The sequence below is a fragment of the Acinonyx jubatus genome, chromosome X, assembly GCF_027475565.1.
Source record: "Acinonyx jubatus isolate Ajub_Pintada_27869175 chromosome X, VMU_Ajub_asm_v1.0, whole genome shotgun sequence".
Lineage (NCBI taxonomy): Eukaryota > Metazoa > Chordata > Mammalia > Carnivora > Felidae > Acinonyx > Acinonyx jubatus.
In genome coordinates this window covers 24,554,476-24,569,679 of record NC_069389.1, presented here as the reverse complement: position 1 = coordinate 24,569,679, position 15,204 = coordinate 24,554,476, and the positions used below count along the sequence as shown (strand labels likewise).

The following is a 15,204-nucleotide window of genomic DNA, read 5'->3' as shown; positions in this document are numbered from 1 at the left end:
ATTCCCCAGAATAACTGAAACGGAGGGGTCAGTCTCACCAAGTTTAAAGAAAATGTTTTGGACGATCTAACAAAACAGGCAGTCTGGCAAACAGGAAGTAACGATGATGAGTTCAAGGGACACCTGGAAGCGGTGCTCATTCTCTGATGCAAATAAGGGTTATGCATTATCATTGAATTACAGAAAAGGTGTGAGATCGGTTTCTGAGGCTGTGGACACAGCAAACAAAGGGTGGTTTCTAATATAAGCTCCAAAGCAAGCATCCCAACAGGATGCCGCCTGAATTACAAAAGAAGTTGCCTCACACCTGCCCCAAGTCACAAAGCCTTCGCTGGTGACTGTAGGCTTTACCTATTTAATGACTGAAGATTCCCTGAGGCAAAGAGGGAGAAGACCAATCAAAACCAGCAGTCTCCAACTATTCCTCTAAAAGACTTAACAGTGACTGTGAAGGGGTCACCAAACCTTGCATTCATTCATTCACACATATTAATTGAGCACTTATTACAGGACAGATTATATCAAAGCCCTGAAGACACAGGAGTAACTGAGACATAGTGCCTTTCAACAGCTTATAGTCTAGTACATTAAGAAAAAATAAATATTAACAAAGTAGAGAAAACTCTAGCTTGGCTTTCAAATCAAATTGTATTTATCAAGCACAATTTATGCATTAACATTTTAAGTTTTTATTATATTTCAAGACTGGCATTCAATGCAAATTTTAAGAAACATTGCAATTTAGGATTTCAATGGAAATAGCAACAGATATCCAGATGCTATGTTGACATAATATCACTTTTTTATCACTTGCCCTCATTTCAGCTTAATAAGCTCTCTTGGCTCTCATCTTTCAGTGTTTAATCCAAAGCAATTATACTGATATGCAAATGCCATCTCCCTTGCTTTAAGAATGACACTTAACACACAATTTCATTATAATAGGCTGCTGGAATGTTTGTAGAATGATCAGCTCATTTTTATTTTTAAAATAAGTCTTTCCTTACAATGTGTGCTTGTAAATAAAATGTCCACACACAAATTTTATTTGATAAATGCCATGTGGATAATATTTGTCTTGTATACTGAACACCAAGTTCATACCATGTGATATTTCTATTAAAAGCCTGCTATTCTTGTGCTAGTCTCTACAGAAATATTTTAGCTAATGAAGTGCATTAGCAAAAAGTATAAGGTAAGCAGAAAATGAACAAAGTTATATGTGTATGTGCGCACATGTGCACGTGTGTGTTTATGTTTGTCTTTTAAGATTCAGCTTTAAGCAATGGTTCAGAAGGTTAGAGTGGAAATGCCACACATACTTTATGAGAATAGATTCAATGAGTTAGGCTTATATAGTAGATTGGGTGTATTAATGGCCCCAGTTCTTCACTCCTGCTTATATCCATACCCTTTGGCATGTAACCTTCACTCTCAGTCCAGGACGTGACTTGCTTGGGCCAATGGGATGTTATGAGTCATGAAGCAGGGGCTTGAATCAGTACTTACACATCTCTTCTTCCTCTGTTACACCTCTGCTGCGAACATGAGAATATGCCTGAGCTAGCTTCTGGAGGATGAAGGTCTCACAGAGCTAGATTCTAGCCTTCCCGTTACTCCATCTTAGGCCATTCGAAATCAGTCAACAAGTAGTTAACTTCTAAAGAGCACTCAGCTGTAGTTGGCTAGGTTTAGGAGACTGTATTTTCTCATGTGACTCATTTATTTTAATCATCATCAGTTGGGAAAATACATTATATGGGATAGTATGTATCAATGTCTTAAGACTTAAGAGATTTTCCAGTAAGCATTAATGACATATATTCAATAACACCCTTAAACACTCAGAAGCTTTAGAAAGATACTGTATTAAAAATATGTATCAGAATTTGAGCATTTTTTCACAAAGGAAATATTTCTCTTTGGTCTAGTAGCTGAAAAAACGTTTAATGGACAAACCAATATTAATAATAAATGTATACTTGTCCCACACATTCACTCAATAAATATTTACTGAGAAACTACTATATGCTAGTCATGGTCAAAAGCTATGGAAAACAAAACATAAGCTTTTGGACTATGATTTAATTGCTTTGCTTGGTAAACTCAAATAAAAATAATCCTTAATTCAACCAAATACTATAAACCCAATGACAAGAAAATCAGCACTGCAAAATTTAATTTGACAGATATAAAAAGTTAAAAATAGTGAATCTGTGTTTATGCACAAAAAGAAAAAAATATAAAAGACTGAAATATGTGAGCTATAATTACTATGGGCTTACTATTACCTTAATTTTAACTCCTGTAATTATTTCCTAAATAATCTTCTTCATCTGTGACCTAAGACTTAGATGGCTAAGAATCATTTAAGTGAATCTAAAAACTTACAGTTGTAGCATGATCCCATAATTGGCCAATTTAAAAAACTGAATCTTGGAAACCCCTATCTCCTGTTGGAAGTGTTGAAGGGTTTAGATCATCGTTCTAAGGGGAAACAGATGAGGTTTAAATCCAACTGCCACCATTTATAAGCTGCCTGACCTTGAGTCCATTATTTAAACTCTAACTTATTATATACATTTAAAAAAAAATTCCAGAGTTGTACTATACTAAATATGGCTTCTTAATTTTGGAAGTATTAATAGCTCACCATATCATAGATATGTTTTTCCCCCCTCTGATTCTATGGCCCCATGAAATCCTTTCTTACCTACAGCAAGAATCTGAAATGAAAGAAGCAAAAAGAATTCTAGCCAATTAGCATAAATTTACCTCACACGCTCCTTTTCACTTTGATCATCACACCCAAATTTACAAACGAGATTTTTCTGACACCCAAAAAGAAAGAGATCATTAATATTTTGGGGTTGCAGCTTTATGCCACAAATACTTCCTGGCTTTAATCACTGGAACACATGAAAAAAAGTATCTCTAAAAAATGTACCTGACAAAACTAAATAAATAGTTGGAACAGAGAATGCCATTTATAACTATACAGTCTACTTGTTACATTCTTCCAGGAACTTTTCACACATTGTTCCCATCCCTTGGGTCCCTCTCATGGCATTACACATAAGATATATATATTATTAGATACAATTACTATTGGTCAGTAAAGGTTTTCTAAATCTGATCTAACTCATAGGCTTGATATGAGAATCACAGTTAAAATATACTTTAAATATAGGTGAAAGACCTTCATAAACAATAAAGTTAAGTGTTAGTAATTTTCTGAGTCTCAGTTTCACCTACTAGATAGCAATAATAATTTCCAACTCACAAGATTTTCTGAGCATTCAATGGGAAAATATATGCAAAAACAATATAATGCCAGAGGCAGAGGAGTAGCTCCATAAATGATGAATGGTGGCCAAGCAACTTTAAACATTTAAAACAACTTAGAAATTCAGAGGTAAAGAATTTTACATATTCTTTACACACACACACACACACACACACACACACACACACACATACACATTACAATCCAAAATATAATCACATATTATACCCTCTTTCAAGTGTAGTACCTTAAATTGTTCCAAGTGAGAAAGAATAGCAGGGAAAATGTGATATAAAAATAACATGATGAAATTTATGCTTTCTGAGTCTCCCTATTATCTCCAGATGAAAAACAATCATCAAGTATCAGATGTCCTATATAATAACTTTCTGATTTTCTATTGTTTCTAGGTATTGCTTTGATGAGTGAATGTACCAAGAATATTCTTTTGAGGTCAAAAGATCCTTTGTTATAGATAATATCTGATAGTTAGTTATAAGAAAAGAGAAGACTACCAACCAGCCCTGATTTATGTGGTCCATAGTCAAATGTTCATCAAATGATTTTTTAAAAATCTGAATACAGGATAGAATTACCCAAGATTAACATGGCTCTCGTACTTGTAGTTCCTTCATCATTCCTGCCTGTCTTACCTCCTTTAATCAACTTATATCCCATAACCCCTTCCTAGCTTAGTTTAATTCTCTGACAACCTAAATGGTCTGGTCAATCATCTCAACAATGCTCTCTTTCAATCCATGAATTTCTCACTACATGTTTTTATTTCACCCATTTGCCAAGTCCTGACTCTTTCTCCAAAGTCATGCATCCATTCTTCAAACACACAACTATATCATCTGGAGGATTTTTAAAGATTTTTTTTTTTTGGAAAATATGTATCACATTAATGAGTAACTACTTCAAGGTATTTGATGTTGATATAAATTATTCAAAGGAGAAAATAAAGGTGAAATGGAGATTATAAATAAAGCTGCCAGTAGCAAGAAAGTAAGGTCAGAGGTGAGAATTATGTCCAAGAACTATTAAATGTTAAATAGAAAATCTGGCTGAGAAAACTCCCATTAAAAAAAACAATGGGGAAGTTCTGTTTCTAGTAGTATGGCAATCTAGGTTATGTGGACCAACCTTAACAATAAAAATAAATAAAAATACTGTGGGGTTTTTTTCTGTCAAAATGAAATACTTCATAAGAGTCCTAGGCCAGAATGTAAGTAAAATGGGAACTTGAAGAATTAAGTGGAACACTGAAGATATTTCCCTAAGGGCGTTTATTGGACCTAGTCATCCCAGTTGCCATAGCCTAGGTTTACTTTGGTGCAAGACTGAAAAAGTGGGGAGAGGGGGCTCAGTCAAATACCACACTTCAGAGAACCCTCATCAAGAAGAGCTAAGGGCTCCACCCTCAAGAAAATTATGAAACATAAACAAACGTGACCTTCCCCAAATCCTTACACATTCTTCAGGTAGATTTATAATACAGTATTACTGAGTCCCCCCCTCCAAAACCTCAAGCTATGAATTTCATTTACTTTATAGTGACTCCAGAGTATCACACCTTAGGCACTCTTTGACAAGGCAAATGGAAACCCTTTCTAGAAGAGTTCTCCCTTCATTCTAAGCCCCAGAGAATCCCCAAAAATAATATTCCAAGGAAAATGATCAGCTCATTGAAACAAACAAACAAACAAACAAACAAACAGCAACTAAGCATGAAAGGAAATAAGGGACCTTGAGCAATAATCATTAGAACATAAAGCAACTCTCTCTCTCTCTCTCTCTACTGTCTGTAGTGTAAATACAGATCTAGAATTATCAACTGGCACTTTTAAAACAAAGAAATAAAAGATAAGCATTAAGTATAGAGAGATATTTCTATACCTGTATATAATAATAACCTAACCAATTTGAAATAAAAGAGTTCTGGAACACCTAGATGGCTCAGTCAGTTAAGCATCTGACTCTTGGTTTCAGCGCAGGTTATGATCTCACAGTTTGTAATATCGAGCCCTGTGTTGGGCTCCACACTGACAGTGCAGAGCCTACTTGGGATTCTCTCTCTCTCCCTCTCTCTCTCCCCCTTCCCTGCTTGTGCGCACTTTTCCTCTCAAGATAAATAAATAAACCTTAAAAGAAAGAGAAAAACAGCAATTCTTAGAACCTTCAGAAGATGAAAAATATAAGGAGTGCACTTGTGATGAGTACCAGCTGTTGTATGGAAGTGTTGAGTCACTATATTGTACCCCTGAAACTAATATTACATTGTGGGTTAACTACCTGAAATCTAAATAAAAACTTAAAAAAATTAAAACCTTAAGGGATAGGTTTAATATCACATTAAATACAGCTGACAAGAAAACAGAACTAAAGCATACAGTGGTAGGGAGGGAGAAAGTCACTAAAATAGGAAAGTGCGAACCATCTCCCGAACATCCTTTACACAGGGTGAGCCAGAACAAATAGGTAATGAAATACTCATTATAAATGGGATGGATCTTGAGGGTCACAGATGATGGTAGATTTGCTTTCATAACAGCACAGATGTAAGGACACCATGGTCACAGATTTCTGGACTGCATCCTTGGCCTTGATCGCCCTTAAAATGAATGTTTTGCTGCTTACATAAAGGACAGGAAGAAGGCAGAACAAGAAAAAATTCATTTTCAGGAAAAAAGAAAACTAGAACTCTGACCATGTATCTTAGAAGCTTTCTTCCCAGGTATTTAATTATATAATTTTTTTCAAAGTAAAGTGAATGAAAAGAGCATAAAAATGTGATGTTTTATACTGCAATCAGACTTTGAGAGAGAAATAATAACCAAGCACTTATGTACCAAACAAGGTACTGTTTGATGTATATTATCTCCTCAACTCTCACAATATCCTAGGAAGCAGAAATTAATATCCTTCTTTGATACCTAAGGAAATAGATTTGGACAGGAGAAATAGATTGTACAGAACAGGATTTGAACTCAGATCTGCTGCCTCAAGAGCCCAAGCTCTTTTTGTTTGTCTCAAGGTTTTATTTAAACTCTAATTAGTTAGCATACAGGGCTATATTGGTTTCAGGAGTAGAATTTAGTGATTCGTCACTTACATACAACACCCAGTGCTCATCACAAGTACCCTCCTTAATATCCATCACCCATTTAGCTCATCCCCCACTCACCTGCCTCCACCAACCCTCAGTTTGTTCTCTATGGTTAAGAATCTCTCGGGTTGCCTGCATGGCTCAGTCTGTTAAGCATTCCACTCTTGATTTAAGCTCAGGCCATGATCTCGTGGTTCATTAGTTCAAGCACCGTGTCGGGCTCTAAGCTAACACCAAGTAGCCTACTTAGGATTCTCTCTCTCCCTCTCTCTCTGCCCCTCCCCTACTCTCTAAATATGAATGAATGAATCTCATATGGTTTGCTTCTCTTTTCATCCTTCCCCTATGTTCACCTGTTTTGTTTTTAATTTTCCGCATGTGAGTGAAATCATAGGGTTTTGAATTGCTCTGACTTATTTTGCTGAACATAATACACTTTAGCTACATCCATGTCATTGCACATGGCAAGATTTCATTCTTTTTGATGGCTGAGTAATATTCCATTGTGTGTGTATACATATGTATTACATACACACACACACACATATATATATATATAAATATATACATATATCTACATATACATATATATACCACATCTTTTTTATCCATTCAGCAGTCAATGGACATTTAGAAGAGCCCAAGCTCCCAACACCGAAAACAGTGTTTTTTTTTCTTTTTTAATTTTTTAAATGTGTATTTATTTTTGAGTGACAGAGTGTGAGCAGGGGAGAGGTAGAGAGAGAGGGAGACACAGAATCTGAAGCAAGCTCCAGACTCTGAGCTGTCAGCACAGAGACCAACACGGGCTCGAACCCACGAACCCTGAGATCATGACCTGAGCTGAAGTTAGACACTCAACCAACTGAGCCACCCAGGTGCCCCAGTGTTATTTTTTTAAGTAAAGTCTACACCTTACATCCAACATGGGGCTCAAACTCACAACCCCCAGATCAAGAGTCGCATGCTCCACTGAGCCAGCTAGTGCCCCTAAAAAAATAACTCTAAAAATAGCATTATTATATATCTATAGCTATATATGTAAATAAATTCAAGTTAAAACATCAGTGTCATCTTATTTTAAAAGCACTTTTTACATCTATACCATTTCCATGAAGTTCCCTCCAATTCCTCCCCAGATCTTTGACAACTTACTATTAAGCTGTAATAACGCTGCTAGGCAAAAGGACTGTATTCTAGTTGTTTCACACTCTACACCGTGAACAATGTCCCGAATGGAAATATAGGAGGCAACCTGATAAACAGGACCAATTTGGGATCTGAAAGTTCATGCAGATTAAAGTAACGGTCAACTATAACAGGGCAAAATGTAACATCAATAAAGAGAAGAGCTTCCACTTGGTTACACAGCCAGCTGCGAAAGATTAACAGCTACTACAACAGTGGCAGCACGTGACTATGAGCCATCTGGGGGATGTATACAAATGGTTTTAGCTATCAAAACAAACAAAACATCACAATATTTAGACCAAGGGAGGGGCTAGTCTCATTCTTCTCCACTTGTTAGACCAAAGGACAGTGATGTGACTGGAAGTATGTCAAAAGAATCACTATAAGAACTAGAGATGTTCAGCTGATAAAAGAACACAGGAGCATAAGAAGGGGAAGAGGTGACAGAGGTAGACAAGTGTCCCCAGGCATCTGTCCACAAGGAGACCCTAATGATTCCATGTCAGGGAGGTTGTAAATTCAATTCTGCAGTTTAGATTTATGGAGCTTAGAACCCCTTCAACTTCTGTCCTTTGTTTCCTGTGTTTATTTGTATCTGGGAAAATTCTAGCAGGGACTGAGCCAAAGAAGGAGTAAAGATATTACATCGCCTCTGAGCCCCCTTTACACTCCCAGCATTACTGGAAGAGTAGGACGTTCCAGCTTTCCTAAAATATCAGAAGAGCTTTTGTAAGAATGAAGAAGTTCAATTGCTCTAGGGTAGGGTCCCAAGATACAGAACGTGGCTCAGAAGGAAGGAACTTTGGTGAGCTCAGAATAAAGAAGAAATTTCTAAGTGAACGATGCAAACAAAAATGCGTGCCTCAGGATGTCATGGACTTAAAGTTCAAATATAGGCTAGACAACCATTGGGCAGATACCGGGCAAGGAAACACACGATGAGTGCATAAAATTAAATGAGCTACAAGGTGCCCTCCCCCATCCTATGATTGTTTTAGACTAAAACTCCCAAATCTCTTTCTCTTTCTTTTACTCTTTCTGGAATTTCCAGTATGATTTTCAAATACTGGTTTGAAACAGTCATCCTCAAAATTCTTCTAGCATCTTAAATCCATTCAGTCAAAGACCAGAATATATCATCTCCTCAATTTCCTGTTTCTATTCTGATACCGCATTATCCTAGTCATCCAAGCAGGAAACCAGTCATTAGGGCCCCTCCCTTTCCTCCTTAATCAGTTGCTAAATCATGTGGATTCTGCTTTACAAAATGTTTCTCACACCCACCTCCTCCTTCCCAGTTCTTTCCCACTCTCATAGTCCAAACCTTCACTATTTCTCACTAAGGCCATTTGGTATTTGGTAATGAGCTGTTAACTATTATCCCTCCCTCTGATCTCACCTCCATTCTATTTATCTAATATATGACAGCCAAATCAATTTTTCTCAAAAGTAGGCTGGATGACACCTCTCCCTCTTCAAAATTCATTATGTCCTACAGAATTAAGTACAACCCCCTCACAAGGAGATGTGATCTGAAAGCTACATTGAACTTTTCCATTCTCTCTCTCACTTGTGATCATAGGTCAAACACCCTCCATTTCTGCCAAAGTGACTGTACATCCTTGGGTTTTCTCTCTCTCTTAGGTGTCATTAAGCCCTTGCTTGGAGTGCCTCTAACTCTCACGTTTGTACTCAAAATTCATTACAAGGGTGCTTGCGTGGCTTACTCGGTTAAGTGTCCAACTTGTGATTTTTAGCTCAGGTCATGATCTCACTCTTTGTGGGTTTGAGACCTGCGCTGGGTTCTGCACTGACGGCACGAAGCCTGCTTGGAGTTATCTCTCTCTTCCTCTCTCTCTACCAGTCCCCCGTGCTCTCTCTCAAAATAAATAAACTTTAATAAAAAAAAACTCATTTCAAATATTACCTACTGTAAGACATCTGTACATGTGTGATTACTCTCATTTATAATCCTTTGGAGATCTTTATTTACATTTTTGTTAACCCACAGTGTAATCCACTTTGTATTGTCAGTATCTGCATACTCAAAAGAATTCACCCTACTATACTTCAAAAGCCTAGAGCAAAATGACCATTAGTCACTGATGCTCTGTAACATCTGGCACAGCGTGAGTATTCAATAAATAGAGACAGACCAATCAGCACTGCCACTTTTTCAGTATATACATTTCATTCTCAATTTTAAGTGGGTATTCTCATAAAAACATGACATATATAGCCCATACACAATCACGACCACCACTGGACAAACCTGCTGAGGTGTATTTCCTTCTGATAGTCAACAGTGAAAGTTTAATATGCCCCAAGAAAAGGAACTGACAAAATCCATCAGCCCTCTCAGTTAAGAGGATATATCATATGTACAAATCAATTCTCTGCTTAAAAATGTCTTCCTTGTGGGCACTATTTTTGTGGTTTATTTAACAAATACAATATATAGATATACATATATTACTATGCCCAGGCATTGTTATAACTGCTTTACAAAATATAACTCATTCAACTTATCATGCATTTTGATATGTAAATGCCTTCATTTCAGGGATGATGCTAAAAGTATCTTTTATGATGCCTGTTTAGCCACATACCTTTTTCTGGGAAATTTCCCCCACTGAGAGCACAATCTTAAGCTCAACTGGAGGCAATGGACGCACACTCCCAGCTCCTACAACTCCCCTCTACAATGGAGGACAAGTGAATTGGAACAGTGACAACCAAGAGGTCAAGATATGAACTCCCCAAAGACTGTCCACAGCCTAATCTCCAGAACCTGTGAATATCTTACCTTACTTGGCAAAAGAGACATTACTGGTGTGATTAAATTAAGGATCAAAAGATGGTAAAATTAGCCAGGTTATTCATCTGGGCCCAATTGCATCACAAGGAACATTATAAGGATGAGAGGTAGGCATTACTTGCATACTGACTACACCCATGGGATGACTATGACACAAGTAAAATAAAGAGAAGAAATGCTGTGTTCTTACTCTTTGGAAGAGTCTGTTTGTTGGGGGGGGGGGTCTGTTTGTTTATTTATTTATTGAAAGTATAGTTGACGCACAATGTTCCATTAGTTTCAGGTGTACAACATAATGATACTACATCTCTATGTTATGCTGTCCTCACCACAAGCAAAGTTGCCATCTGTCACCATATGCTGCTCTCACAGGACCACTGATTATTCCCTGTGCTGTACCTTTTATTCCCATGACATATTCCATATTCCAGAGCTGGAGGCCTGTGTTCCCACTCCCCTTCACCCATTCATTCTCCGTATTCATAGGTCTGATTCTGGTTTTTTGTTTATTCTTTTGTTTTTTTTTCCACATATGAGAGAAATTGTATGGTATTTGTCTTCCTCCTTCTGACTTACTGTATCTAACATAATGCCCTCTAGGTCGATCCTTCTTCTCTTGAAGTTCAAACCAAAGAACTAAACTGGCCTTAATAAACAAGAAGGATATATTTTGGTGATAGCCCAAATATAGCTAGAAAGTAGCATTCTGATTTTAGAGGAAATATTAAAAAGCACAGGGAAAAGTAATATAAAACTCTTGCTAATTGCCCAAGTAACTGAGTTAATAATATTCCACTGTTGTTTGACTTTGATTTGTATGTGACAATTCAAAGAAACTGTCATATATTATGCATGTATACACACATACATGTTCATTTTTATACCAATTTCTATCATACACCATTCATGAAATAAATCCTAAATAGATGACACATCAAAATGCTTCTCTAAAAAGGTATAAATGACCTGACTTCAGATTCTGACACTGGGATAAGGAAGTCTACAAGGCTTTCTTAAATAACATATGACAAGGGGGGAAACATGTAAGACCAGATTCATACATTAAACTTATAAAATTAAAAACAAGTTTTAGCAACTTAAGCAAAATAAAAGATAATACACTCTGCAATTACTATTGCTCATTGCAAATATCTGCCATGTATAAAATCTTTAAAATGATTAAAAAGAACTTATAAAATATTATCTACAAATCAATGAGAAAATAAAACAATATAAAAATGGCCAAAGGTGGGGCACCTGGATGGCTCAGGTGGTTAAGTGTCCAACTCTTGATTTCAGCTCAGGTCATTTTCTCAGGGTTTGTGAGTTGGAGCCCCATGTTGGGCTCTGTGCTGATAGCGGGGAGCCTGCTTGAGATCCTCTCTCCCTGTCTCTCTGCCCCTCCCCTGCTTGTGCATTCATTCTCTGTCTCTCTGTCTCTCTCTCACTCAAAATAAATAAATAAACTTAAAAAAATAGCCAAAGGCAACAGGCATCTCAAAATGGAGAAAGACAAGATAACCAGTCAGTACATGAAAACCTAAATTCACTACAAATCAGAGAAAATGCATATTAAAATAACACATGGATAGCATTTTCTCTTCACATTGCTTCTAAAAGATAGGGGGCCTATGGATTCTTATACTCTGCCAGTGGGAAAGAAAATTGGTACTGACATTTGGGGGGCAATTTCACAGTATCTATTAAAATTAATGATGCCTGTACCCTATGACTATCAGTTTGGCTTCTTAGTGTCTATCCCAGACAAATGCTGATGTGTACAATGAGGCATTATCATGGATTATAACTGAAGCATTGTTTGTAATGGTGTAACATTTGGACAATCCTAACTATCTACCTATAGGGAAATCATTTAATAAAGTTTCTGTGTCACATAACTGTGGAACATTCTTCTTCGGTTAAAAAGAATGAGTTAAGCCTGACATGGGGAAACCTCCAAGATGTATAAAAATAATCTGCAAAACCATTCATATAATTTCAGTAGAAAATATGTGACTTCTTGTACTCTGGTCTTAAAATATGGTTACCCCTGGAGAAGTTAGACAGTAGAGATGAATACTGACCAAGAAAAACTAAGGTGTCCCATGTGTATTTTATTTAAAAAACATTTTTTATAACAAGAATAGGTTTTTGTTTTGTCTAATTTTAAATACGTGAAAATTATAAATATTGTAAAAAAAAGGAAAATGAATCAAGGCAAATGTCTATGTAAACTAAGTAGCTGGATGAGTAAATAGATGAACGACGCTTTTTAAATTTTCCTTTTCTGTGAACATAAATATATTTCATGTTTATATATAAAATTTAATTTCATAGATGAAAATATGGACTTGAGTATAGCAAAAAGGCTCCTAAAATAAATAATTAATTTTATGACTTTTTTAAATTTCAAAGATATATAGTCTATATTTCTATTTATTCTTATTCATTTCCACTGAATTACTTTTCTGGTTGAAATGAAATGATCAGGTCAACCGCAAAAGATTAAGTGAAATCCCAGACCAGTGAAACTTTTTGAGCAGAATTACAACGTGCATTGGGGAACAACAGAAAGCAATGCATGTTGCTGAATAATGGAAACATGAGCATTAAAATGGAATATTTTCATATGCATGGCAAAGCTTTGAAAATATCTTCATGCAAAGTGTGCTAATAAAATGTCAATTTTAATACTGTACTTGGCATCCTGTTCATTTGCATTAACCTACTTTTGAAGTATCCCTAATGCAGAATTTTCCCCCTTATTCTTCTACGTGTGTGTGTGTGTGTGTGTGTGTGTGTGTGTGTGTGTGTGTCTAACACGAGGCAAGAATGAAAGCTTAATTAAAGAAAGGTTTTCACTGATGTCTGTTGGGAAAGTGTGGTCCTTAATTAAATGAATATTATTCATACACAGATGCACATACATATATGGCTGTTCGGATGTAAAACAATACAAACCAATCTTTTCTCACAGACTATCCTAAGGCTGGCTAGTACTTGAGGGAATGTTTCCCTCACTTGCAATTCACCACAGAATGCACTTTACCATATCTTTACCAGATAATGCTATTTCATATTTTCATAAAATTAGGCATTTACTAAAATCAATGAGGTATTTTATTCCTTGAGTTTCTACTATGTTCTTGGTTCTATGGAATAACACTAAGCATAAGTGTAGCATGTAACCCTAGTTTTAGATGGGTTCTTTGGGAGCAAAGGAAAATATTCATCTTAACCCCAAGAAAAGGGGGATGCATGGGCTAGAACAAAAACCAGAGAACCATTTGACTTGTTCCCCTTCGGTTCCCCAACCCTATTTACTCATGAGCCATTTGGTCTCCCCTTATGGTAGCTCACCTTCTCCCTGATAGACTCATTGGAAAAAAATATGGAAAATAAACAGAAGAAAGCAAAAATCACCTGAGATACCACCATGAGAGAAAATTATTAATAATATGGGCATTCATTTTCAGTATGTTTCCAATGAGTTTGTTTTTTCTTTCAACATCCAGAAAAAGTTAAAGCTGTTTTCATTTTAAATGATAAATGCAGGGGAGAAATCAACAAGTATATTGTTTTGATTATCTAAGTAATTAACACTTGTTAGCAGACAGTTTAGGAACTGCCATCTCCATCAGGCACTGATAAGAAAGACCTCCAGAAGTAATGATGCTGAGCTAAAGGACCTTTTTCAGTATTAATCTGCTTGAAATTCTATTCCAGAAAAAAAAATAAAAGAACCTTCATTCTCTGTTAACATTAGGACCTGTGACCCAGTTACGGTGCCTGTTATCCTGCTTCTTTGACACTGCATAGTCCACTTACTTTGTGCTTCTTTTAATGATGTTTACTTGAACTTACAAATATATTATTACTATCATTATTTTAAGCTGCATGTTAGCATAATCAGACAATTCAGGTGATACTAGCTTACGTTCTAAGTCATGCTTACATTTTAAAAACTGATACACAATTAGAAAATAGACTAAATTACTCTTCATGTTGTGATGTATGCTGGATTTTTTTTAAATATAGCTCCTTCTGCTCATGTCCATCCTTTGTTGTGACTAAGGAAGGTGGAGGCAAAGCTTCCCAAGTGCATCACTAATGGCCAGATGCAAGTGTATTTGTTGGATGATACATCCTCAAAGAAACGTACACTCTTGACCTTTCTCTTCTAATCACACCTATCTTCATTTTATTCTGTGTTCTTACTGCTGCATGGAATTAAAAATGGGGAAAATGTAACACTATTACTTTCTGTTCACATATACACTGGTTTATTTGTTCCCCATAAATGCATCTGAAAGAAGGATTCATTTTGGTCCTCAGGGTTAAGCCCCTATCACTTCCCTGTGTCAGAAAGTTTATCCTAAAGCAACCATGAAAAAATAAAAATCATGGCAATTAAAGTGCATCAGTACACATTTTTCCATATCCTTTTATAATTTTGCGGACTTCTTTTCACCCCTAACATGGTTCTCGATGTTCTCACAATATTCTTTTTTTTTTAACATTTTGTTAACATTTATTTATTTTTGAGAGACAGAGAGAGACAGAGCATGAGTGGGGGAGGGGCAGAGAGAGAGAGTGAGACCCAGAATCTGAAGGAGGCTCCAGGCCCCAAGCTGTCACCACAGAGCCTGATGTGGGGCTCGAACCCATGAACGCAAGATCATGACCTCAGCCGAATTCGGACACTCAACCAACTGAGCCACCCAGGATCCCCAACCAAAGCTCACAATTTTAATTTCAGTATCAGCATACACCATGTTCCAATCCCTTATCTTCTTCATG

The 15,204-nt window shown here is 36.5% G+C and overlaps 1 protein-coding gene across 1 annotated transcript in view; it reads right to left on the bottom strand.

Annotated features, from left to right (window-relative positions):
• Positions 1-15,204, bottom strand: part of IL1RAPL1 (interleukin 1 receptor accessory protein like 1) — a 1,339,829-nt gene that overhangs the window by 570,205 nt on the left and 754,420 nt on the right. The window lies entirely within an intron of this gene.